Genomic DNA, 25,840 nt, shown 5'->3' on the forward strand with positions numbered 1-25,840 from the left:
ATTTTGATGCCTTATGCTCTGTTTCCCTGGAGTCCAGTCCTGGGTTGATATTGTGCCCATTTTCTTTAGCTGAAACACATGACTGCCCATGGCTGATAGAATGCACACACGTTATTTATGCTAAGTACTCTTGGAGCCCTCCATTACTGCCATGATACGGGAGCTATACTTGGATAAATGAATCACCTGATCTGAAACTAGGGTCACCCTGCTGCAGATGTTTGATGTAAGCATTCCCCTTCTTTCAGTTATTATTGCTAAATCCTCAAAAGGGCAAAGGAAGACACCACTCAGTGCTTCTGCCTGCCCCACATCAACTACAGCACTTCTGGCAGATGGCTCTGTAACCACTCTAAAAACCTCCAGTGAGTAAACTTACCCTGGCTCCATATGTGATCCTTAATTATCTTTGTCATCAGAGCATTCTCTCTGCAAAGTTCCTCTTAAATCTGGTTTTGTTCCAATTTGAGAATGTTACTTTTTGTATCACAACTTGCACAGTAGAACAGTTTGTTCCCCTTCCTCTTTGCAGAAACTTTTAAAATATTTAAAGAATCAACTGTCTTTTCTTTGGACTAAAATCCATCTCCTTCCGTTTTTCCTCACAGGCCAGTAGAGTTTCAAAGTGGATAAGAGGACAAGGCAGAGAATATGAGGTCACATTCTCTACCACTGCCTTAAATTTCATTCAGAGGAAGTTAAAGCAGAGTTAAAGGAGAGTCAAGACACTAACAGAATTTGAATTATACTCACAGCTGAAAGTTTCCTCTTCTTCAGCAGTTTTAGGAGTCTTACCAAACTAACAAAGCAGCTACCCTCAGCAAAGTAACAGAGTTCAGAAGCTACAGACAGATCAAGCTATGTCTGAAATAAACTCTGAAAAAGTATCAGGAAAAGCTATTTTCATTCTTTTTCTGATCATCTCTAAAGATTTGAATTTACATAGTAACAAACCTTTCTAGCTGAAGAGTTCCTCCTTACAACACAGGAGACATTTCCCAAGTCACCAGGGCTGCTGGGCTGACAACCTCAGCAATCAGTGAGTGCAGCTGAGGTCTCAGTGCATAGGAGAGCATTAACACTTTCTCAGCCAGTTGTTGAGTAGGTGCTCCAGGTACCTTGCACCAGCCCACCTGGTGATTATGAAGTCATCCTTGGTACTTCTGAGTGCTTTAAAAATCTTCCTGGGGGTTCCTGATTGAGAAATCAGCATAACAATATTGATTATTTACAAACGCATGAATATGGAACATCGTTTTTTAAGAACGACAGCTTTATCAACCATTGCAATGTGAAAGTTACCTTGCTAGATTGCTTTGTTAGATTTGTGTTCATTTACTTTTGACGTATTAGGATTTTTACTGACAAACTCAGTGGTAATTTGTATAGTACCCATCTCAGAAAGGAAAGCACAAATGGAGGCTGAGCCACACCTCTGGCACTGAAGTTAAGCAGAGGCAATTTGTTTAGCAGTATGGTCTGTCAGCATGAATTTGGACTGCATTCTTGCTCACAGAGAGCTGTATAATATGCAAGGCCCACTACAGATAGAGAATCTCATAATTATTGAGATAGCTTAATAAGTTAAGAAAGCAATCTCAAAATGAAGTCTGCAGTTGGATGTATGCAGACAGCCCCTGTGTGTTTCTATGCTACGCATCCTGAGGAAGGAGACCATTATCGCATGTTCAAAATCATCCAGAGGAAAAGGCACAGCTTCACAACATCTCACAGAGAGTAAAAATGTTTGGCTGTATCTGCAGATAATAAAACCTAGAAACTCCATAGGTACTTTTGTGTTTTAATAGGTGTTAGAAATTCCATAGGTATGGAAGTTAAAAAAAAAAATAAATCAAATCAAATACACACTACTTTCCCCTCTATAGATTGGTAAGGATGTAGTTTCTATAGATTTTTTAAAAAAATTCACTGTACTGGACATAGAAGAGTAAATATGTAGGAAAGCTGCTAAACCCCATGAGAGCCTTCCTGATAAATGGGCTTCTGTTAATCATATAGATAAGAAAACAGCAAATTGTATTTTCATATCTAGCCTTTGTGGAAAAATGCAGTGCATAATCCTAAGTACTAGAATGACAGTGTTAAAGAAAACATATTTTCCTTTATCCTTCCAGCTCAAGTTTGGTTATTATAACTTTTTAAATGTATGACTTAAAATGCTGTTTTATAATAGTGAAACTAGAAAAGGTTAACAAAACCCAGCTTCTAAACCACAGGTCTCCAAAGGACGTACAGAATCTCTACTCCAACTATCTAACTGGATGTACACTGCATCTCTGCTCCAGCTGGGGGACACTGAGGTAGAGAGCAAACAAACAATTTATCTAAGGTCACCCAGAGGCAGAGACAGCCATGATGCCTGAGTTTAAAGCTTGTGCTCCTTTGACTAGTAATATCAGTAACATTTACATCATTGCAGTCTGCTATCGCACCAGGTGACACCCACTCTAATACCGGCACAGGCAATTTACATGGTCTACAAAGGGCAAGCAGATTCATTCACTGCATCAGTATATATCATAGACAGATTAAATAAAGTAGCCATTAAATAAGTAGGAAGCAAAACAGTGGTTACCCTACATTCCACATTGGTCTGAAGCGTCTCGCTTTATAACAAGCCTTTAATTCAGTTTATGGAATGTAAGGCACGTTACTTTGAAGCCATATATGTCTGTCAGAGTGAATCCTTGATCTGCCCTTGATGGATGACATTGACAGACAGTTGGCATTTCAGGACAGTCTGTGGGGCACTTCCAGGCTGTACATGGGGAAGAAAAGAGGAAAAAAAAGAAAGTAATTATGATTACCAAAGACACAAAGCTCCTTCTGCCTTCATCCATATTCTATGAGCATTCCCCCTGCACCCTTCACCTTCCACATTATTAACGATGTATTTAAGAACGGAATAAAAACTAACACTGAAGCCACTCATCTAAGGCAGACTGGAAATGTCAGGTTGAAATCACAGGTTGCAGCATGGAAATATAAAAGAACTCCTGGCCTTTACAGTTTTTTGGTCTGATTTGTGAATGAAGTGTGGATACCTATGGGAGACATTCGTTTTCCAAATGGCTTTGGGTAGCATATCTCTAAATAAATACATAAGCAAGCCCTTTCTGTCTTAAAACTTTGGTAGTTGTGTTCACATTATAATTGCTAAGTGATATTTGTGTTCAAAACAACACATTAATCATGACAAACATGACCTTTAGAAAGATAACATTCTCACTCTATGTTTTTTTGTTTTTACCTTGGGACAAGATACTGCATAAGTTAAGGCAGGTCACAATACAAATAGAAGAAAAGATGGATTCATTTAAATCATATCAGCTATAATTTAATGTAAGAAAAAATACAGTTATATGAAATTGTTTCTGCAATGGTCAGCAGTGTAGTCTTCCATAATCTTCTGTTTTAATTACTAAATATCATTTTCACACACTGATTTTACACCTAACCAATAGTATCTTTCCAATAAAGAATAATTTGATATTAGAAGGAAGGTAGAAACTCCAGCTGAAGTCAGAATACTTGAAATGGAAAAAAAGATTGTATAAAAACAAAAACAATAACAACTGTTCAGGGCAGGATTGTTTTTTCTTTTTCCTTTCTTTATTCCCCCTTTCAGCGTTGTTCGAAGTATTTTTCCTGGAGAAAAGAGAAGCAGCTTAAGCTAGGAAGACCACACCTTTCTAACAGACCCACAGAAAGTTGGCTCTGCTTTACTCCCTTTGAAAATCTCTATCGTAGAGGTCATTTAAATGAAAGTCATGATGAAAATGGCTGAAGAAAACATACATTCTCTTACACCTGCACACATGCATGAACACATTTACAGTTCATCAAAACTGGTGAGAGAAGGGATCAGAATCTGAAAAAGCAAAGCTTATCTTTAAGAATCATCCAGGCTTTTTGGTATGAAGGGGCTTGGGTTTGTACCCTGGATATGCATATCCCATCCCCTGGAGTATAGTTATGTGACCTGTTGGAAATGAAATTGCATGCCATGAAATAGCGCACAACCCCATAAATAATTAGTGTTTCCATTTTCCAAAACAAATTGATAAAAATGATATTTAGCTTAGTTATTTCAGCCTAAGAAGCTTTGCCAGACTTGTGATGTTAATTCAATATTCTACTGTTGGAATTATAAAAAGAGATTTTTAAACTGAATCCCCTTGCCAGCATCAAGGGCAGGTTGGATTTATATGAGTTACAGGAAGTTCAGAGGCAGCACAAATGCCTTTTAGAATACAACAAATATTGCAAGGATTATTATTACTACTTTTTAAGGAATCTATTCGAAGTAGCCATTCTTCTAATTCACTGAAAGGAAGAATGCCGTCTAGAATATGCGGTGGCAGTTTTAGCCCATATATTTTAGCAGTCCTGAGTCAGGTATCATTTGCAACAAAGGTATTCTGTATTTTGGTGGTAACCATACACCTTTCCAGAGAATACACAGCTGAGTAGAAACCTCAGTGATCAAGTGATTCTGAAAGCAGATATCATCCTTGCACTTGAAAACTGTAACTCAATGCAGATACCCATCAGTGCTTCACAGTCCCACTTCAACCTAGTTTAAGGTCAGATACTTCTGCAGAGAAATATGAATTCACTTCTGTCGTGGTTCCGCTCGAGTGGGCAGCCGAGCTCCACCACAGCCGCTCTCTCACTCCCCCTCCTCAAAGAGGAACGGGGAGAAAATATGTGAAAAGGGGCTCAAGGGTTGAGATAAGGACAAGAAAATCACACAATAATTATTGTAACGGGCAAAACAGACTCGGCATAAGGAGATAGTAAGATTTATTGCCTATTACTAACAAGCGAGAGAAGTGAGAAACAAAAACCAAAAGCACCTTCCCCCCCATCCACCCTTTTCCACCTCCTCCCCCCGAGCGGCGCAGGGGAACGGGGGAATGGGGGTTATGGTCAGTCTACAGCGCTTCTTCTCTGCCGCTCCTTCTCGGTCACTCTCGTCCCCTGTGCTGTGGGGTCCCACCCATGGGATGCAGTCCTTGATGAACTGATCTGGTGTGGGCTTCCCACAGGCAGCAGCTCTTCCAGAACTGCTCCAGATATGGGTCCGTACCACGGGGTCCATCCCTCAGGAGAAAACTGTTCCAACCTGGCTCCCCTACGGGCAGCAGCTCCTGCCAGGTCACCTGCTCCTGCGTGGGCTCCTCTCCACGGGCTACAGGTCCGGCCCGGAATCTGCTCCGGCAGGGGTCTTCCACAGGCGGCAGCCTCCGTTGGTGCAGGGCCACCTGCTCCACCGTGGTCTCCTCCACGGGCTGCAGTGTGGAACCCTGCTCCACCGTGGTACTCCATGGGCTGCAGGGGGACATCCTGCTTCACCATGGTCCTCACCACAGGCCACAGGGGACTTCTGCTCCGGCGCCTGGAGCACCTCTCCCCCTCCCTCTACACTGACCTTGGCACCTGCAAGGCTGTTCTCTCACTCCCGGCTGCTGTCTGGCACAGCGTTTTTTCCCTGTCTTAAATATGCTCTCACAGAGGCGTAAAACAACATCGCTTATTGGCTCAGATCTGGAAAACAATGGGGCCCTTCCCAAACATGGGGCAGCTTCTAGATCTTTCTCACAGAAACCACCCCTATGGCTCCCTGCTACCAAAACCTTGCCACGTAAACCCACTACAACTTCACATGAATTAAAAATAAAAGCAAACCTTAGCAGATGGAGGTACAAATTCTGGCAGCATTCAGCAACTGTTACTTTACAATACTTGCAAGGAATCTTTAGCGACTCCTCTGAAACTTAAGGCCTGAGATCCTGTCAGGACTGCAAATGAAGTCAACCAAGCAAATTTGGCTGCTTGACAGAAAAGTGACAATTGAAAACAAATGCAATTGTCAATTTTGGCCCAATGTTGGTTGCTGGTGACTGATGTATAAATTAGGGACAGAACTGCTTGAAAGTCAAAACCGTCCTACGAAGAATATCATAGTCATTCAGATGGAAGGAACCAGTCCCAGTTTATTTCAGTCCTGTTTGCTAGGAAAGAAATTAAAAGATTACCCAGATTAAACCTTATCAGTTTGAGCTGTCTACATTTCTGTTAGTACCCTGAATTGTTTTGGGACACAGACTAATGAGAATGATATGACAAGTACAATTTGGCTTTTGTTTTGTATATTGACAAGTTTGTAGGTGCTTTCAAAGAAGTTTGAGGACAAGTATAATAAGGCGTGGACGATTTGGACGCTAAGGGGCTTGCTGTTTGGTCACAATTGCATGTCTGGGCTGGAGTGAGAGACATGATGCAGATACATAAGTGTCCTCAGCTGCACAAAGATTTGATTATGAGGCAACAAAGTACAGCCTGGAGTATCTTATTATGATAATGAAATTGATCTGTGGCACCACAAAAACCAACCAAACAAAACAACAAAAGATCTTTTCAAAGTCTGCAATCCAATCAAATCATATGGTCATTTATAGCTGTCCAGATAGCGATTTCTATACACTAGCAGGTCAGGCAGGTTCATTCAGAACCCCAGAAATGCCACACACCCCTGCAGAAGAAAGAAAAAGACTGAATGGAACGTATGGTGCAGCACAGAAACGAGGACTTTTATTCTGCTCCTGTTATTCTGGAAAGCATCAGTATAAGTAGATGCTGAGAAGGTGCAGCAGGGTGTATAACTCATGTTATACAGAAAGGAAGGGTGATATTCATGTGGTTCAGCTGTTAGCATAGCTGGCCTGTTGGCTATTTTATCTCCATCTGCTTTTCCCTTTCATGAGTTCGCTACGTTAGCAGTGGCGCTTGGCAGCACCTCTGCTTACCCACTCCATGTCAAGGGCAGTGTGAGCGAGGTGACCAGTGCCACGAGTGGCCAAGCCTGGGAGGTATGGGGGACTCTGAGCTGTCCTCTGCCAGGGCCTTGACCTCCACTGCTGGGGGGTGCTGTTGCCACACTGCAAGGAGGACCTAGAAAGAAGAGCAACCCTGGGAGTGCTGGCACTTGCCAAGGACTCAACACTTTGCAAGTCAGCAGGCCCCATGACAGAGCTGCACACAACTGCTTGGCCAAAAGCTTTTAGATGCTCCAGCTTTTTGTGTGTTAAACTCATGTTAGAGCCCTCTGAGTGACTCTTTTATCTTTTTGGAATAGCTTTTATTAGCTATTAGCTTAGACCATTTGCTTCATTTTGGAACTAACTGAATGTAATGTTCAAAAGTGATGTTCAAACACACTGACAAAACTCAAGCAAAAAATCTCCACAAGCTCAATCACAAAACCTCCCAAGCTTTGCTGGCAGTATTTATAACAGTCCACAAAACCATGTTCCTTGTAACCATCTATAATAAGTTTGTAACATCTACTTACCATTTATTAACTCCTAAATTACCATATGCAAATGGTCCCTTAATACAAATTGTTATTTAATCTTAATTAAGGATTTTATTTCTGGCCTTTTGTGAATTATTTGAATGACTCCATAAAGAAACAATTTATTAAGTGATGTGTTTCTCAAAATAAATGGAGTGAAATATATTGCCTACATCTGCTAAAGGAACGGAAGCTGTGTCCCATCCACCTCCTACTCCTAATAGTGCAGCAGCATGGTGCCACATTACCTGTCGTGTGTCACGACAACCTTTCAGTGAAAACTGATCTGATTTTCTCTCTCCTTTAGCTGCTGATTATTCCCCCTGGCCCAACTGAAGATGTTTTAGGCTGTGAAGTTCAATTTGTACTGCAGTATCTTTGGAAGAATATTTCTAATGACCGCAAGCCTCAAATGGAAAATAAATACATAATTCCTTAAAGCTGTTTAAACTTTTGCAGTGAAGAAAATGAAAAATTTTCCTATGGTTCAAATTTCAGAATAAACACAGAGGAAATCTGTTCAAACATTTATGTGCAAACACGTGTTCATGTGTATTTTCATGACTGCAGTTTTCAATATGCTGAGCAGGATTCTCAGTTGGTACAGCTCAGTAGAGTCCCAGTCTTTCAGTACAAGCAGTGTTTATATGGGGGTACTTTGGTGGGATGCAACCAGTTTAAACCAGCTGAGATTTGTTTCCTGGATTAGGTTCAAAAGTGTCTTGAAGCTCAAAGTGAAATTTATTAAATGTGGCTGAACCTGCTTTCATTTTAAGCTGCAGGTAAACTCTTCAAGTAATTTCAATGCAAATGCATAATTCAGCTCAGGTTCGTTTGAAATGTGTGCACACAGACTAAGTATTTCTTTCAAATACTCAAACCAGATATATTTTCAGCTTCAAGTTCTACTGCAAACATTTCACACAGCTCAAATTCAAATCAAATTGCAAATTTAGATAACATTAACCTGTAATTTTAGCAAAGCAAACTCCAGAAATTGTACCTAGTCTTATCACATAGCTCTCTGGGTTTTATTTCTTAAAATATACAAAAAGACAACCCTCAAATTCACATTTAACACAACACTCTCAAGTATGCTAATTGTGATTAAGACCCTAATTCCTCCTGTGGAAATAAATCAAAGAACTCTCATAAGAAATATAGTATGGAAAAAAAAAAATCAAAGATTTACCTTTCACCACTTTGCCTGATTTTGATTCTGTATGATTAGAAGTGGTTTGTGGAACATGCTTGAAAGGAAATGAGAAGTGGCCTGATACATACGTCAGGTTAAAGGCTTTATTTTGTTTTGTTGGCCTAAAATAGGAAAATAGGATGCATCTTTTCTTCTTCTTTTGGATTACTTTCAATATATGTATATTTACGGCATACAAGATTTTTATTGTTTTTAAACACAACAGTGCAAAACTTTGTAGAGGTGCACAGATGTCTACCAGTTTCTGGTCTGTTTCTCTGTACGTGACAGAATATTATAACAAATCAGTAAGAACGAGAAACATGGAGCTACAATTCTGCATTATTAAGCTTGGGTGTTATGCATAATTCTTGAGTGGGCAGCATTATAGTACACAGTTTGAGAGGTTACTGGACTCGAAGAAGACGATATCAGGATTGCTGAGAAAAGAACACTGATTTAGCCATTCAGAGAAATTGAAAGAAAAAGAGAGGAAAATATCAAAAGTGAACATGCTTATCAGACAGATAGTCACGCTCTCTCTAATGGTGCATTAGAGATTTAAAATTCTAGATCCTCTTTTTATTTTTCTTCCCTGTGGCAGAGGAAAAAAGCTAAAACCAAACATTTATCCTCTACTGGAAATGTAATGGAGACTTTTATTATTTTTTAATCATTCTGGTCTATGAAATCCTGGTCAAGTAACAAAGCCCTTTATTTCAAGAAGTTGCCTAGTTAATTATATCACTATGCTATTATTAATCCACAGTGTCAGACAAGCTTAAGTCTTCCACACTGAACCTTCAAGAGATCATTAATATGAGAAACTCATTCAGCAGCAGAAGTGAAAACACGCTGCCAATACAATGCCCACGATGCAGGGCAGCCTGTGGGGGCTGATCCCTTATAAAATACCAGCTGTTACAGACCAGTGTGCCACATCCCTCTGGAAACTGGTTGCCGTGAGCCTGCCTTCCCATTGGAAACGCCATCACCTCAACATCCCCTGGTGTCCTTAGCTTCAGCTCATTTGATGGTCCAGGCTCAGCAATCTAAAATGCTTCTGCAGCTTTCAGGTAGAGGATGTGGTCACTGACTGAGCGTGCTGGGCACAGGTATTACTGGCAACACTTTTCTTGACCAGAGACTGATTCATCAGCACAGGAGTCAGAGCTGTCCTGGGGACATTTCAAGGGAGGGGATGAACATTACAAACTTCACATCCTTTAATGCTCAGGAGAAGGTGATTTTAACCTCAGTTTTCTAACAGAATATATTTAATCAAAGAAGAAACTCTGGAGTCTACTACAACAAAACTGACCTCACCTAGATATGTAGAGAAATGATGAGTGGACATACAACAAATAGCAGACAGAGACATAGCATGGTCACCACACTTAGTGGCTGTACTAACTGTTCTTTGAGAAGATATTTTACAGTGTTGAGTGCAATATTTACAAGCATAAGTAGGTTAAACCAGGCTAAAATAGAATTGCTCATTCATAACCTGAGAAAGGTGACACAAAAGTCTCTGCCTGGGATTCAGTGATCTGTAATGGCAAGTAAGGTCAGCTAAATAGCAAGCAGAAATTTATCTGATATACCTATCTGTTAGGAATACACAAAGAATCTCTGGTTACAGAGAGCAAGTATAATCTTTTGGGTACACAAATTATGAATGAACAGGACCAGTAAGATAACATGCCTGCATGATTAAAAAATCCTCTTCAAGCATTTCTTCAGCTATACAGACCACCTAAATATGTATGAAATGGGAACAGAGCCAGTATTGCCTTCAGTCTAACTTGAATATTTAATTAACCCAAGAGTTCACAACTAAGTCCCACCATTATTTCTCTAGATCTTTGTAATTGTCTTAAAACAAACTAAAAAACAAGCAAGCAAAGAAGCAATACTATAATTAAATCTTCTAAAGCCTATGCCCCTACTGTCTGCTGATAGCACAATCCAGACCAGATTTCCATATCTGACCCTTCTCTGGCTAGCTTGACAGTTGACTGCCAGGACTGTCATGAAGGGTATCTGAAGGCTGTTCGTGATGCAGCTCTGTTTGGAAGGTGGGCAAGAAAAAAAATTGTGCTGCAGCCACACCAAAAGCCTTTATATTTCCTAGCTCTTCTACATTTTAGAGACTTGCTGTGAGTTAAAAGAGCATGAGAAGAGTATGGTGTGAGGTTCAGCAGCAGTTCAGATGTAGCAGCAATGATCTACATGCACCATGACACCTAACTCATTCCTTTAGTGCTGCTGTTAGCTTTCAAAAGGAGCAATGAAACACCCCTGGTTCCAAGCACTGAAAAGCTGTATAAAACCCAGTGCACTGTGAGCACCAAAGCGCCCTCAAGGGGACCAGCAGATCTAAATGAGATTTTAATGTTAATAAGTGCTGACTGACCTTTTCCATTAACTTACTCATATGTCTCCAGCAGACAATGGAGTACCCACAGTGTACGAGCAATAGGTTAAGTGGACAAACTCATCCTTTAGAAGGAATTAACAAATCCCAGTTAAAAATGCAATTGGCTTCCAGAAAAATAATTTTGAGCAATGTTTTCGATCAGCCCAGATCTGAGTGATACTGCTGCAAAAACATTATACTTATGTGGAATTAAAAAAACATAGGGCTTGAGTAGAATTAGAGGAAATTATGCAGCTGAGACTCTAGCCTGTAGCTGAGAGTTTGTTTCCGTAAGAAATATTTAGAGCTCTGTTAAGTGGTTCTGACAGTAACCTGGGACTGTAGAGACTGGGGTTAAGTCTCCTGTTTTGTAACACAACCAGTGAAGTCTGATGAGGTGACTTTATCCAACTGTGCTTGCATTTCCAACTTGTAAAATGGGAGTATCACTCCTTACTTCTCAGGATGAAATCAAGATAAATGGATTAGGCAAGTCATTCCATCCACAGCAGGACTAATAAACCCTGTTTTTTTTTTTTTTTTTTTTTTTTTTTTTTTTTTTCTCCTTTCCATAACTTGCTACAGGCAATCCAGCTTCTTCCTGCATCTCCATGACATCTGTGCCAGTCAAAACCCAGTACGTGCAATTCCTAGCTCAAGTACCAGTTGCCTAGCCAGTGCCTCCTTCCTTACTGGCATACCAGCTGCTCCCACGTACAACAGCTCAGTTCTACCAACTTGTCCCGTTAGTAAACAGTCCTGTGTGCTTTTCTGCTCAACCCTGCTTCCATTTTTAACAAAACCTGTAGGAACACGTGTATCTACGACTTCTACTCTCTTCCAAGTTTAGCTGCAACTGCCTCATGATTGAGAAGTTCCTGTGAAGCGAGCATGCACAGGCCAGATGCACGGACTTCTGTCACAGAGATCAGCCTTGCTCAGTTTGGGCCCTTTGCAGTGCAAACATAATTTCCTCTGAGTTAGTAATTTGCAATGCAGTAACAAATTAGAACAGTCCCTCCCTTATGATCTAACCTATTCTTGCAATAGTGAAATGCTAAGTCCCATATTTTTAAAAATTGGAAGTTTGAAATATCAGGGCTAATTGCAATGTACAACTAGGGGTCCAAGATGTGTATTCAACTAGCAGTCGATGTTTTCTTTAAGAATTCAGTTAGTTAAAGTACAAGATTACCACATTGATGTCGTTCTCCTTTGAAGGTAATGTAAGCAGATCAGCATTAGTATTAGCTCCAAGTATCACCACATAAACCGACAGAAGACAATTTAATCTGATATTCACTGAGTCTACAGAGTGAGCAAGTTAGCGGCAGCTAAGAAAACAGGGTTACAAACAGCATGAAAGAAGTCTGCACAGCTTACGAGGGGCTCTTTCATCATAAGCTGCTTCTCTCTGGAACAGTTCTCGTAAGGTGGTGCTGAGCCACACATTAAAATGAATTTCACTGAATGAAACCATTAATGAGCCAGAGAGAAATCCATTACTCCTTGAGACATTAGAAATGACAGGAATAAGGCTGGCCTGCATTGATTCTCTCAACCAACTGAAACCCTCTACATTCACTGAAATAAATGCAATAGAAACCAAGTGCAGGTGAGATCCCGACAATATAAGGAAAAGAAAAGGAAGGGGAGAGTTGGTTAGAATTAGGTGTTCCCCATTCTCTGATCACCTGACAAGTCTCAGTGTGCTTTGGCTTCCCTTCCTCTCTCTAGCTGGATTTTTTTCGTGAAAATTTTCTTAAGACCACCATTTTATTCAAAGACAACATTCAGAACCTGAAAAAGGGTTGGCAAAATCATAATGGAGACTTATTTTTTCATCTACTTCTTCCCTTATTTGAACTAACAATCAGACATAGCTGTCATCATCTCAATGAAGGTTAAAACATCTAAAATATCTGTGGTTCCATTCATTATGTGCCGTCAACTACCAAAAGAATGTCTTATGTTATCTTCTAAATGCTGTTGCTTATCATCTGACCTGTAGCATTAATAATTGTGGCTCCTCCCTTCTGCAAAGGCACTGCCAGAGAAGACAGAAACCTAAGAGCAGTCATCTAAGCTAAGTACTGGAATTCGCCACTTTCAACACCAAGTCAGGTCTTCAGATGGCACAGTGAGCAAACAAATTTAAGTAAAATGGGTATAGGAACCTACACCAGAGTGCATACAGAAACTACAAGTACTGTGACTGGTATAGCATAATGTTGCTGGAAATGCTTGGCTTTTTCACAGAATCACAGACAGATGAGGTTGGCAAGGACCTCTGGAGATCATCTAGGCCAACCACCTACTCTCAAAGCATGGTCTCCTACAGCAGATAGCTCAGGACTGCGTCTAGTCAGACTTCAAGCATCTCCAAGGATGGAGACTGTGCAACATATCTGGCAAGGTGTTCCAGTATTTGATCAACCTTACAGTAAAAAAAAAAATAAAAATTTCTTATGCTTAAACACAATTCCTTGTATTCAATTATCTGTATACTAAGATCCAAATCATGTCACTCTGATTCTTGTCATTGTATAGCCTGAAAAGTCTTCTCTTAAGGATGCAGTGATTACAAAAGCCTGTTAAGACACAGGTAACACTTGCAGTATAACGACACATGACAACTGACATCTTGGGACCTCTAGCTTTATGGTACCATTTTTTTGAGACATACTTTGCTGCATGTCTTTAATGGGTTGGTCTAGGAACCACAGAAGATAAACTGATTTGGTTTGTGGTATATAGCAGTCCTCAGTGTAGGGAGCCTTTTATATTGAGGGATAAAAAGCAATTGCTGGCAAAAGCAGACTAGATTTGACTACTGTCTGAATTTGTCTAGTATGTGAGAAAAGCTACAAGGCCTTCAACCCATATGTGACTGTTTTTGCAAAGCTCTGTAAAAACTAACATGACAGTCAGAAATTGCATGACTTAAATGCACTAGAAAAACAATCATTTTATAATCATGTTTCACTTAGGGTTCTTCATTTTATATGATAATTCTACTCCATTCTGAAAAAATAAATCAGGAATCAACTTTTTTTCAAAACCAACAATGAATTTCTCAAGGGTAAGTAAGGAAAGGCAGATCATTGACTTTTTATAAGAGACCTTGGATCTGAATGTCAAGATAGTAGGAATACACTGTCCTAGAAAAAAATAATAATAGTGTCAAGTTCTGCCAAACAGTTATACAAGTGTTTTCACTTTTTTTTGGTAATGAGTCTACGGATGACCACCTCTATCTTGGCCTCACTATGCAGAAGTGTTTACAGGCTGTCTCAGTACCTACAGACTGTCACAACCCAATACAACAATATATCTGCACACTTATAAGAAAAAACTGGTGGCTTTGTGTCATCTTTGCATGTCAAAAAATCGTAATTTCACTAACTTGACTGTTTATTTTCCATATTTTTTTCCTAGAACACCATAAACAAGATTGTAAAATGATCCAGTGTCAGCACAGTCTGCCTTCAAAAATCCTTCACTTTCTTATAAGAGATGCAACTAAGTATTTGGAAAGAAAGAAAACAAACAAACAAGCAAGCAAGCAAGCAATAAAACCCAAAGAACTTAATCAGACTGAAATGCCTTGGGAGGAGGCCAGATACCGCATAACCATTTATACCTCTCTGACCTATTCTGACTGCTCTGTTATCTTGGACACCTGCACTATTTCAGCTATTGTCTGTCTTTATGATATCAAACTCTGAAAGATCTTTTTTTTATGTGCTTAGAAAACACACAGCACCATGAACTTTACTGGAATCTAAGTAATTTATCATTACTATGTCATCATCAAGAATTTTACACAGAAGCAATAACTATTTTTCTTTGCTTAATGTTCTCCCATTTCTCCTTCCCTTCACTGAGATGCTCAGAATTTTTAAAGCCATTTCACCCACTTTCCCACGTCCCAGCCCTCCTTTCTCTGCATATGCAATCAAATATGTTGCATTTTAATAACTCTCAATTTTTATAAAGGAATCTTGTACGTTTGGTCTTTATTGTAGTAGTTTATTTATCCTAAACTCTTCCATTTTGGTGTTCATGTCTTTCTGATAAAGCAATATCCTGAACTTAGTGCAATTTTCCAGACGCTGCCATACTGGAGCCAAGTCAACATGAATGATTAATTCCTACTCCAAAGTACATGCATCAATAGTACTAATCAAATCTCTCTGGCCATTTGTGCTGCTTCATCACATAGATTTGTTTCAACTTTCTATCCACCCTTCCTTATGTAATAACTTCCCATCTGCACAGCTAGCTTACAGGCCTCTCCAATGTGGTTGTTGATTTTTTGGATTATTTTTTTCCAAAATGGTCTTGCTTCATTTTTTGAGTTGAATACCACTTTCTGGCATCCTAACCTATCACCATCTCTAATGCCTGTAAACGTATCTTCTAAAAGTCAACAGGAGTCTTTCTGTAAACTCTACAGGCTTTGGGTCTGGTTCAATTCCATTTGTACCCTTCCCTCATGCAACCTTGCATGACCAATAGCAGCAGTTGATAACATGATCACTAATAACATCTAGTGTGGAACTGTCATGTCAATTACTGTTCTCTAGCTAAGTGGTCTCCAAACTTTTTTGATTGATTGTATACCCCTGTCTTTTTTTTCCTTAAAAAAATTTGAGCATGCACTCCCTAAGTGTATATATATATATTTATATATAAATAATATACAGGCACTACTGATTAATGTTATAATCATTATAAAACAAAAGTAAAAAAAAATAAAAAAGGATGGGAAAGATGAAATAAGCCTTATTTCTATAAAAATATTTAATTTGTTAATAATACAAAAATTTTTTCCTCCCACACTTAGAGCTCAGTCACTGCTGCTTTTTTACCTCATTCCTTACTCTCCCAGTCCTTGGTGTTTTGTAGGAAATACACATTAATAGCTACCAGACAGAGTTGTCTTTCAGAAGCAGTCTCTCTAGATAGGGGATAGCTGTCCTGCTATGTGCATTTAATAAATACCATTGTACATTTGTATTTTATTTTGGTTTCACTGTTAACTTTTGATTGTCACAATTATTAATGTATAGCTAAATTCACGAAGGTTTACTTTCCATTAATGAAAAAAAGGTGTCCCAGAAAGTCAATGAATAGGCAGTCTAAACCAAAACAATCCCTTCCCTCCTCCCCCACCAAAAAAAAAAAAAAAAATCCACCACCAAGAACAAAAAAAACAAAACCCACAATAATAGTGCTTTAGCTAAACCAGCATTAGAAGTATTTAATGGAGTATGTTCTGATGAAGAAAGAAAATACTTGTGAGACGTCTATACATTTTTTGTCTTTTTCAATGTTAAAAGGAAAGGAGAAAAAATATGTTTTGTTAACCTGTTCTTCATGAGACTTTCCTTTAATAGATCAAAAACCTTACTTGGGTTGTTTGTCTTCTCCAGTTTGACTGCCATTGCAAATGCCCTTCTGTGCTCCTGATAGCCTTCTACTCGTTTCTCTGGGTTAGATAAATATTGCACTTGAAGCTGTCTCATAAAGCTGTATGCTTTTTTTGTGTGTTTCCCTTTTATTGCCTATTGTACCTATCGTACTAAGGAACTCATTCCTGTGGGCTCACTGCAGGTTATACATCCAGAGAAGACCACAAAATTACATTTGGGGCTATTGTCTGTAGAGGCAGGTCTGCTTCCAGGACAGGAGCCATTTTCTGAAGAACAGAGCAATTCAGCTCAGGGTTTGAGTGATATAAATAAACAGGGATAATGATGACCCCTGTAAAGCTGAAAAGTTGGTAAACTCACAGACTTCCAACCCTTTGTTCAGATACCCTTGAATATCAGCATGGAACCACGCAGCTAAAATTCAATTCCCTTTCAGCTTAGACAAGCTTCTAATATATTTTTTAAGAAGTGGGTCAAGTGAAGCATATGTCTCTAATCTGGGGGGGCAGAAACAAACCTTGAGCCTATTCTAGTTTGAAAATCAATGAAAACATAATGCTAGCACAGGCAGACCACAAACTCTTTACAGATGGTAATGCCTGAGCCAGTAAGAGGCCCTTGGCCGTGCAGGTGCCAGGTTGCACTTGCAGAGCCTGTATTGTAAAAGCAGAGCTCACCTGATCGCAGGGTGTCCCACTGCTGTTTTTACGTAGTTGATTTTCAGAGTAACTTCACCATCTAAGCAATGATAGAAAATGTGGAGAAAAAAATATCCCATTGAAGCACTGCACTGGGTTTTGACGAATGCCTCCTCTGTCCCACCACCAAACTTCAGGCAGGCTCCAGCTACGCCAGCGTTACACGAACACACGACAGCTTCATTCTGCTCACAGCTACACCAGCCACAGCTTAGTGGCACTACACGTGAAGTCTCACCAAATGCATCTTCCCTGACTGGTCTAGGGCAAACAACAATAAGGTGCCATAGGACACTGACACCATAAGAAAGTTCCCATGTTGCACAGCAGAAATATATATGTATATATGTATAAATATATATATAAACATTCTATTTTCTTTGTACCATTAGATCACAGACATTCTTCAGGCAAGAGTTAACTTGAGCACAGTTTCTGTGCTCAACAGAGCACAGAAAATACATCTTCACCTCAACATATAAATTCTGTCTTTAAATGTAAGGCATCCCTTGATCAAGGCATTTACAGCCAGAAGTGATAAGCAGTTTCTCTGCTAAGTGCGGCAGAGAAAGCTCTCTTCATTTATTTTTCTTTCAGTGTGTGGTTTCATAATTATAGGACCACTGCATATGATTTAACGTGACATTTCTCAAGTGTTTTACAGAGAATTTAATTTGCATTCTGGAGAAGATTTGTAAAGATCACGGAAGCACAAAATATCAGATCAGTGGGTTATTAAGAGATGACGTGAAGTTCAAAAGCCTTCAGTGATCTTTGGGTCAAGCAACCACAAGAGCTTTTTCCTCACCTGTAAGCTAGAACATTTTGTGACCATGATCAGATTTACTGAGTGCCACAGCAAAATTCAGAAGTACAATTCTTTAATGCTTCCATGCTGTTGTAGCAATCTCAAAAACAGCCATGACAGTTGTCGTGTGCACACACAGCTGAAATGTTAGGATAACCTGAGTAATCCGACAGTAGGTTCACACAGGGAACGGCTAGGCTGGGTGTAAGAGATGAGGCTACTTCTTTCCACAGAAATCAATAGGAATTTTGCCACTGACTCCAGCAGAGGCAGGATTTCATTCAAACCACATAATTACACGTCTATCAGCGTACAAGCCCACGACTGCGTGTGACGGAGCGTCAGCAGCGCGCCAGGCGGCATCGCCCCACTGCCTTCGCGCTGCTGCCTGTGGTGCCGCTCGCTGGCTGCTTGCTGAGCTCGTTCAGAAGTGCTCAGCTGCAAGCCCTGCACCTACTTCATTTATTCCTACCTGGAGGCAGGCTTCCTCCATAACGTTTCTTAAAAGAACTTCAAGTGAGAATAAAAGGTGTTGATAAGATCATTAATAATTTGTAGCCAATTTCTCAAATACACCTGCTAACAGAACATCTTGGAAACATACCTCACGACACCTTGAGCTCTGTGATAATGAACACAAACCCAAAGCTGATCGTGGAGAAACTGCATTGGCAAGTCCACAAACTGCTTGAATCTGTCTAAATTCAAGCATCACTCATGATCACGGTATAAATATTCTGAGCATGAATCTGTCACCACAATTTCCAAATGATTCTTCTCTTTTTGATAGGCTGAACCACAATCCTGGCATTGAACAGCCCTGACCTTTGGGATATTAAAAATTCACATCAATATTTTTATAATACAGGACACTAATTTTTCTTGAGCTGCAAATTTATGTTTAGGAAATTAGCTATATTCTGAATACCTGCCAGTCTCTAATTTCTTTTCTTTCTTCCTGTGAATGAATATTTAAATTGCCCTGAGGCAGCCCTTGGACTGCAGTGTGCTGCTTTGTTATCTGTTTCTAAAAGAAAGCTCCTATCTGTGGAAAACAGTGGAGAAAAAGGTTTCCCATCTGGGCAAATATGAGCTTTTGCCAGTAAGAAATGTTTGCTTATGTGGCTTACAAGGTAGGAAAAAAAAAATCAATTTTTCATAAGGCACCAATTATTTGTAGGACAATGGGTAGGGGTGAGTGGGAGCTAGTTCTGAATGTAAATTTCATATACGAAAGGTATTACTGAAATAAGTCCACATTCTGAAAGTGGAATTAGCTTGGACATAGCTGCCCAAGACTAATTCTCTTTTGTTTTCTGTTAATTGCACTTCTGAGAGGTAAGACCTATCCACCTGCATAAGCCAGTAAAACTTGGAACGCTTTTATCGCTGTACCCAAGAAGCCAAAGAAGTGCATGTTGTACTAAGCAAGAAGATATCAGTCCAAATATTTCACTCTTGCCTGAGCTGTGAGTGGGAGTCATCAGTTGCTGCAAAACATTTTTAGAGTGTTTTTAGAGTTTTACTTGAACACCGAAAAGCAATCATGCTTTTCAGAAAACAAAGGAAATACCATCACAGGATAAGAATGGAAAATGAAGGGGTGAAAAAGGGGTGTCTCAAGTAACAAATCCTCTGGCAGTTCCAATAAGATCAGGGACATCGCTTCAAGGGAAACTATGCTGTATACGCTTTCTGCAAATGTGGCCATGCATACTGCATTATTCTTTTTGCTTTTAATTCACTTGACAGTAGGAGCTTACCAGTTTTCTTGGCAGGTAAGTGGATATTTTTTCTTGTTTTGAAAGTTGTTCCAGCTAGTAAAAGCTTTTCTTTTATTAATTAAGATATTTATTAAGCAACGAAGCTCTCAGATGCAGATGAAAGGAAAAGGTATGGCTAATTTTGAAATAAGTGAGGCTACAAGCATCAAGTAGAGAAGTTTGAAGGGATGATATTTCTGCTGCTCCAGAAATATGGGTTTGGTTGGCCTCTTTCCAAATACCTAAATTGTAGATACTCCACTTGGTATTCAAGTTTTAGACAACACCAACAGGAAGGTGTGATTAAAAGTAATAAAAAATCGTGCTTTCTTGGACAGTGAAGATTCCAGTCTTTATTCTATGAAGCACAAGATGCAGAGAAAAACTTGCTGGGACTGTGCTTCATTTCCAAAGGCTTGCAGAACTCTGACACAAAAGAACCTCTACCATTCCTCAGAATATGAATGATGTCCTTCGCTCCTGAGATGAACTATTGCTTCGTGTTCACATAAATGTCATGGTTTCCACACAAAATACTCAGAACTAAAGGAAAATTATGAATGAATTACCCTTCAGACTGAACTCATCTTCTCCAGCCTAGATTCCAAATACATCTGAGAAGAAGTGTAGTTTGTTGGATAGTATAAAACATACTGCCAAATTCCTTAAGCTCACTAGATCCCTTAGTTCAAAATATCAGATGCATGCTTGTGTCCTCCTGATTTATATTTGAAGTTTATAATTAACCTTCTTCTCTCTCTTTTTCAAAAGTAGATATTAAAAGCTGAATCCTAAAAAAAAGACAGTAAATAGGATTTACTGCATATTAGCATATTAGAAGAGGTAGGGGTATGACTGAAATTTGCTCTGTACCTCATGAACCTCCCAGACAAGGGAAGTCCAGTGCACTTGAGATAAGTAGGCACATCAGACCTACATCTTCCTTTTAACAAATGTTTACATCCTTCTAAATGTCACTCTTGGAGTAATCAGAAGAAATGTCACAGTAGATAATATGCCTCACTGACATCAGGCATTAAAAACCATCATTAGGTGCAGTGGCAAATCACTGTTCGGATCGCTGTGGAAGCACTTCATGTACTTCTACTGGGAAACAGTTCCCAAGAATCCCCAAAGTCAGCAACCTTTCAGTGTGCAATAATGGATTCTTTTTGTTTGTTTGCTTGAAAGGAAACAGGGGGAAAAGAAAAAAAAAGGTCAAGCAGCACCAAATTCTGCTAATTTATCTTTGATTTTAGTGTGTTATCAGACTACTCCTTTTTGTCTCCATTTTCTTACAAAGAAGTAATTACCACAGAAGATTGTATTCAGAATTAGAATAGAGAGATCAATATTCACTAAAAAACGTGAAGGATCTTCTGAATGCTCAATAGCATCCCTAGTAATAGTCATAGATGAGCTGAACGCTACACTTGGTGGTCCTGGTGACTGTTAGAAAAAGGTATCTACCTTTCCAAGGCAGGTACGGTTTGAGTGAGCTTTGCCTAGGTACTCAGACAGCAGTCTCTGCATTGAAAAGTTCTGCACATCTCACAGCGAGAAGCAAAACTAGATTTTTTTTTTTTAATTTTTTTTTTTTGTGTCTGCTTCCAAATCTAGTGGTATCCTGATGAGAGGCATGTCAGAAAAGCTGATTAGGATAAAGACCCATAAATCATGAGTAACCTGGTTGAATTAGCTCTTCCCTGCAGGCTTGTAAAAAGACAGAATTTTATCTGCTTCTCAGACAGCCAGCCTAGGAGGCATATCATATCAGCTTTATAAATCTGTGCCGAAGCATGAGACAGAATAATGACAGTAGGATAATTATCACGGTAACATTAGAAACTCAACCTTCCCTCCCTCCTCACTGTGAAAGAAATGGATGACTTCCTGTTACATTTATCAAAGATTTTAAACCATACAGCTGATAGTATACCACTTGGCAAGAACTCAGGGGACGAGCAGATCAAGTAACTGTTTTTAATTGGAAAACGATAGTTGGGAAATGGTTATTGCCATTTTTATGCAAATCTAAGCTTAAGTTGATACTCACAGCTTGTGGATAAGAACGTGAAAACGGTAGGAGATGTTTGGGATCTGATGAGATGCATCCCCAAGTGCTGAAGGTCTTTGTGTCATTGCAAGGACACTTTTGCTTAGCTTTGAAAGGTCATGATCAAGGGATGCTCCTGAGGACAGGAGCGACATTTGATTTCTTCCAATCTTCAAGAAGGGCATGGAAGAGGACCTGGGGAGCTACAGACTGGTCATCCTCAATCACTGGAAAGGAGATGGAGCAGATAATGCTGGAAACTATCTGAAAATATGTTAAGAACAAGAAGGTGATTTGCAGTAGTCACCATGGATTTATAAAGAAGAATATGTAATGCTTGGTTGGAATGACAGCTTTCTATAATGAGATGATTGGCACAGTGGCTGATATCATGACAAAACAAAAGGAAATGCAAAGTCCTGCCCCTGCGGAGGAATAACCCCTTTCACCAGCACCGGCTGGGGCAAACAAGATGTAAAGCAGATATGCGGACTGTGAGTCCTGGTGGACACCAAGTTGAACATGGAGCAGCAGTGTTCCCCTGTGACAAAGGCAGCCAGCGGCAGCCTGGGCTGCATTAGACAGGTAGAGTGCTGCCATCAAGTCCCCTTCCCCTCTGCTCACCACTGGTGAAGCCACCTCTGTAGTGCTGAGAGCAGCTATGGGCTCCTCACTAAAGGACACTGACTTAAAGGAGTGAGTCCAGGAAAGGGCCATAAGGTGATAAGGGCTTTAAATATCAGTCATATGAAAAGGGGCTGGGGGAAACAGGCCTATAAATATCTGATGAGAATGTGTAAAGATAAAGCCAGACCTGGTAAACAAAGGAAAGAAAAACAAAAACTCTAACAGGTTGCCTAGAGAGGTTGAGAAGTCTGCATCCTTGGAGATATTCAGAACCTGATGGACACTATCCTGAGTAACCTGCTGTAGCTGACCCTGCTTTGAGCCATGGGCTCAGACGTGTCTACCTCCTGATGTGTCTTCCAACCTCAGCTATCCTATGACTATGTATTTATCAGACAGTGGGAGACTGATGAAAGATAAAAAATACAATGATACAGGACAGACTCCGTGACCCTCTCTCTGTGAATAATTCCACTGTAATCAATGAGGATACTTGAAATCAGTGGTACTGCTCATGACAAGTGAGAGTGGCTTTATTGTTTCAAGAATTATACTCAAGCATCCTTAAGCTTTGTAAAGTCACCACCAGCAGAAAGTACTTAAAAGCAGAGTGTGTTCAGCTGCTTTTTTTTTTTTTTTTTTTTTTATATAATGACACTGGTGCTGCTCAGCAAATTCACTTTGCCAGATATGCTATCCCCAAAAGACAATACGTTGCAAATCACAGAGCTGAATTTGATCTCTGATGTTAACTGTTGGGCAATGACGCTAACAATCTGTCTCTCTCTCTCACTCCAGTAGTCTTTAGAATGAAAGCAACAGATGAACATTTGCTGACAAACACTCAGAAAGATTTTTTTTCTCACTTGCTTTACATGGAAGGGGTAGTCTTCCCCAAAGACAGCCAACACATAAAACTTCAATAGGAGAAATCAGACAAATAGCTGTATCCACACCTGAACTGTTAGATTAACAAACAAACAAACAGGCATCCTGTATCTTTCAGGATGTTGTAGACATAAAAGAATAAAAAAGGAAATAATCTGTGTTAAATCAACGAGAGAAGATATTTAGTAATAGAGAAGATATTTATTTAGAAGATATTTATAGTTCAACAGCCAGATCTACAGGAAAATATAATTAAACCACACAACTCAGCGTAGGTGTCTTCAGAGGAATCACAAAGACGGTACAGCAATGGCAAAAAAATCCAGAGAGGAGCCCTTTGGCTGCAAGCATGCAACCCCAAATAAAATTAACCTAATTCTAATTCATTTTTATTTTAAATGATCTTTTTCACCCAGGGACAATCACTGATGGTTATGACATTAAACCACCGGCAATCATGATACTAATGAAAATACCCCAGTGTGACAATACGATGAGAGATAAATTCCTTTGGTGTTTGTTTGTCAACAGCATGAATGGAGCAGACTCCTCAGAGCAACAGCCTGTTCTGCTGCTCTGCCCTCTGTCACAAGGAATGCAGTCATCCTTAATAGCCAGCCTTACTCTGACCAGGTATTAACAGAAATGAGTGTAACATGGGAACTTGTCCCTGTTACACATAGCACCGTGGTGGTGTTGTTCTAGAAGGGTTGTAAGGAGGGAACGACGAGGGAAAGTTTAAAAATTATCTTTGTCAAGCAGAGCATGTGATTTGCAGGCAGATTCATTCTAGGAAAATAAATCATAAGGATGATGTTACAGACCTTTGATGTTTGTCGATAGAAGATTATTCACAGTAATGCAGGAACAATTATAATGCCGTGGTATAGATGGATTTTCTAAATCCTTGGCCTTTTCTAGTGGCATGAAGCCAGGACTAACCACATGGTGAAGAGTACTAATTTTCAAAGACAAATGCATTTTTTATTGGCAGGGACCAAATAACCTGCTGGAGAGCAAAATTCTGGAAGAAGCCAAGGACCTCTTGTGAGAAACTGAGTAAAGCAATTTGGAAACACCAAGCTCAGAGCAAAGCTATGAGGACTCTACCCATTCCAAAGTCAGCAGCAAAATCCATGCCAACTTAAAAGGCAAGAGGTGTAAATCCACAAGCCACAAAAGACAGCAAAATGAGAACTGTACAGGAGCTCTTTAACAAATTCCTCCACTGATACTCCATTTGCCTTCATTTAAAACTCAGGGAACCATTGTAAACCAAGATGTTCAAGACGCTATAAAAGTAACAACATTTGGCAAATTTTGAATCAACAGATGAAATAAAGGGTTCTATTCTAAAAAGTAGTACCACAAGATTTTCGGTCAAGAATGGAGGTACTATAGAAAGACAGAAGGTGACTCAAAAAGGTAACAGCTTGCTAGAAGGTAAAGTAGCTAAAAGAAGGATATGCAATCTTAACGAGCTAAAGCAATCAAAGCAGATGCTTTAAATACATTCTCCCCCCATTTTATCAAAAGTATCTATAGATGATGCAGTTATGATATAAAACCCAAAATGTTATAAAAGAGCAGTTATAATAAAACCCCAAATACCCAATTATGACATCTAAGCTACAGGCATTTTGTTCAACATCCCAGCTTTACGAAAGCTGTCCACAGCTTAGATTGCATTTGAAATGTAAAGTTTTCTGATTGAAGCGGGTGATTGTTAACCTCCCACTGCTATCAGTGAGCATTCTTCTTATTTAGGATGCCAAAAGAAAGGAAGCTGCTGATGCCTCTCAAAATCTGCGGAAACTTGTGCTTTTTTTTTTTTTTTTTTTTTTTTTTTAAAAAGGATTAAATGTTAAATGGTTATGTTTTATTACAAAGCCCAGGAGGTCTTGCATTCTTGTTTATTTCTAGCATGGTTATATGAAGCTGAGCAGTCCTCAGACATCCCAACTAAAGTTAGCTTTCTACTCTTTACAGCCACCCACGCTTCTAATGACAGATGCTCCCTCTTCTGAAGGGCTTTCTACATAGTTAGGTAGGGGAAACAGAGAATGAGACTGAAGGTGCAATTACAAATGAGACGTGAAACAAAAAGACTGGATTTTCTAATAGAAAAGGCAAAAAGTTTCTATTTGGAAGGGAGAAGAGAGGGTTAGGCTTTCTTTGCAGTTAACTCCCTGAAGTCTCCTTGTAAAACACAGGCTTAATAATTTGGCCAGGCTTAATAATTTGGTTGCACAAAAATCCATGCCCAAACCAAGTCATACTCAAGGGCAAAGCCAAGACTGCCTTAACATCTTGGTGCCATATTATTCATGTGTGTACACATTTGTTGCAACTGTTTTTTCTCTCTCTCTTTTTTTTTTTTTCTTTAAACTGGATTGATACAGGCTAAAACTAGAGATGAGATGTGCATATTCCTTCAGCTTCTTTGCTCCACATGCCCTCAATAACAAGGCCAAAACAGTGCTACAGAAAACACTGCAAAGTACTAGCAAGACCTCAAATTTGTAGCAACATCAAGATTTTTTTTTTTTTTTAAACCTGTAATGCTG

General features: G+C 39.5%; 2 long non-coding RNA genes across 15 annotated transcripts in view; one reads left to right on the forward strand and one right to left on the reverse strand.

Moving 5' to 3' along the window:
• Window positions 1–25,840, reverse strand: part of LOC311439549 — a 235,701-nt gene that overhangs the window by 27,684 nt on the left and 182,177 nt on the right. For 9 of the 14 annotated variants that reach the window (XR_014694799.1, XR_014694800.1, XR_014694803.1 and 6 more), the window contains 2 exons: window positions 2,597–2,779; window positions 955–1,194 (listed from right to left, as the gene is read on the reverse strand). This is a non-coding gene — a long non-coding RNA (uncharacterized lncRNA). The other 5 variants (XR_014694801.1, XR_014694810.1, XR_014694802.1 and 2 more) reach the window with 3 other exon arrangements.
• Window positions 19,585–24,890, forward strand: LOC311440029. The gene is made up of 2 exons (XR_014695170.1): window positions 19,585–19,717; window positions 24,268–24,890. It is a non-coding gene; the product is annotated as an uncharacterized lncRNA (long non-coding RNA).

This window comes from Aythya ferina (assembly GCF_964211825.1).
Source record: "Aythya ferina genome assembly, chromosome: 7".
NCBI classification, from domain to species: Eukaryota; Metazoa; Chordata; class Aves; order Anseriformes; family Anatidae; genus Aythya; species Aythya ferina.